General features: G+C 40.2%; 1 protein-coding gene across 1 annotated transcript in view; it reads right to left on the bottom strand.

Annotated features, from left to right (window-relative positions):
- The window catches only part of PRKN (parkin RBR E3 ubiquitin protein ligase), a 939,557-nt gene that overhangs the window by 888,754 nt on the left and 48,506 nt on the right, over positions 1 to 2,297 (bottom strand). The gene's annotated exons all lie outside the window — the stretch shown is intronic.

The raw sequence follows: 2,297 nt of genomic DNA, 5'->3' as shown, positions 1-2,297 counted from the left end.
AATCTGGTACAATAATTTGAGAAGTAACTGTGATCCATGGATGGTTTTGTTTGCTTTGTTTTTAAAATGGGAGATGCTACTGCATGCTTATAAGACAGAGCAGAGATTCAAGAAAATAGTAAAGGGAGGGGATAAGGACATGAAAGAAGTTGACTCTGGAGATGGGATGGGGTAATAGGGGCAAATAGATGGTTTATAAGAGGAAAACAAGTGAGACATGTCTAAAGTGTGTGATAGGAGAAAGTAGAAAGAGATGCAGGAGGGGCAGGATATATAAAAAGCAAACAGAGAAAGTAGGAGGTCACATTGTATGTTATCTGTTTTTTCTTGGAAGAATTGGGGAGATTCTACATGGAAAGAGGAGTAGAAGCAGGAGCGGGGCTAGACAAATCAGTGTTGGCAAAAATGGTATCTGCAATTGCAGGGTTTAATTAAGCTGGAAAAACAGATTTGTCTAAGCTAGGAGAATGGGAGAACTAAAAGAAAGAACAAATCTGTAGTATAGTAAGGCAGCCAGGAAGCAGAGGACTGAGATTAGATAATAATTTATCCACACTGGTGGACTGGAAATCACAACAGAACAGAGTGATGGGGCCTAATATAAGGGAAGCCTGATAGCTGCTGTTGAAAGAGGCTAGATGATGACCTGGGAGGGGAAAAGTCAGCAAAAAGTTGACCAGAGAGCAGTATTTGGTGGAGACCAAGTCATGTGAAAAGAACTTCTGATGAATGGGAGAGTGGAACCAGAGCTGCAGGACAAATGAAGGCAGGAAGGCAAGGAAACATGAAGGTAAGGGTTTGGTGGATCATCAACATTAAAGCTGAAATCACTAAGGATGCATGTGAGGAGAGGAAAGCAAGGGTTCCAATACAAGAGGAAGGCTGATAGGAAAGAGATGATTGGTATATAATACTGGCAAGTCTAGGAAGAGGAGAAAAGACTCAGACAGAGTTCAAAAAAAAAAAGAAAAAAAAAGAAGAGAAAGACTGGTAAGGGGGTTGGAGAAAGCATGGGAGTTGCAAGCAATAGAAACAGGGAAGAGAAGCCCATTCCCCACCATAATGTGAACTAGGGAGGGGAATACAACAGAAGAGGCTTTTATAAAAGAAGGCAGCTGCAGAGACTGCCAGAGCTCTGAGAACCAGAAGCAAAATATAAAGAGGTTACATGGCAGCAAGGGGTTTAGAAAGAGTGGAGGTAGAAGCTGGGTTAGATTGCCTCAAATACAAGACAGTCTTGAATTTAAATTGAGAGCCAGAAAATGTGTGTCTTAAGAAACAAAAGATAAACCATGAGCTAAAAACTCATTTACAAAGCTACAACTTCTATGATGCATAAGAGCTTGTTACTTTTTTTGTTTTTGAATTTAAGATGTAAGACATTTTCACAAGAAATATTTCATTTTAAAAAGTTTCTCATATGTGAAGGGAAATGATAGATTTACCCTGACAGGTGGATGGTGGATACTGTGTTGGATAGGGGAAAGGAGGAGGCTGGAACTGTAGTGGGGGAGGTGTGGAAGAAGCCCAACAATGAAGTGGGGAAGTATATATGCATAACAGTGTGGTGCAGGGGGTGAAGGTGGATATTACAGGAAGAGGAAGCAGTATGATTGCTATGATGCACAACAGGGCATAGTGACAGCCACAGTGAACAGCAGATGAACAATAATAAAAAAAGGTTTGGAAAATGCTAATGAAGTAATATATGTAGGAAAGTCCTTTTAGGTAGCTAGAATCCACTGTCCCCATCCTGCCAGGAGGAGCTGAGTTCTGGGGAAGGCTCTGAGATAAAAGCAGTTTCCTTATACTCATGGCAGCTACTCCTCATAAAGCCAACTACAAGCCACACAGAAAATTCAATCCTTAAACCTTCAGAGAATGAGAAGCACAGAAAGTTTATACAATCACAACTACACCCTTCCTAACAGAGAATCAGACAGCAGCATTGTGGTTGCCTGCTTCTGAATGAAAGGATAGAGGAATGGAAGTACTATCAAAGTGATGTTTTGCATAAGCACTGAAGTTGAGAGTTGGAGATGAGCTATAATACCCAGTCAAAGAAGCATAGAAACAGAGGAAGAAATTAACAATGAAGAAATCACTTAGATTTTAACCCTGAAAAAGGTAGTACAATAAAGGAAGATGATTAGGAAAGAGAATATTCTCTTTGACTGAATACACATTGCAAAGCTCCTGTATTAAAACAAGAGATGAGCTCAGAAAAGATAAGTGCTGTACCAGCAGAATGTTCAAGAGAGAATAAACCATTGAGCAGCTTCCATCAGTGATGCCTT

The sequence above is a fragment of the Alligator sinensis genome, unplaced genomic scaffold (genome assembly GCF_000455745.1).
Source record: "Alligator sinensis unplaced genomic scaffold, ASM45574v1 scaffold682_1, whole genome shotgun sequence".
In the NCBI taxonomy this organism is placed as follows: domain Eukaryota; kingdom Metazoa; phylum Chordata; order Crocodylia; family Alligatoridae; genus Alligator; species Alligator sinensis.
The sequence above is the reverse complement of the archived record's forward strand: the minus strand, read 5'-3'. Positions and strand labels throughout refer to the sequence as shown.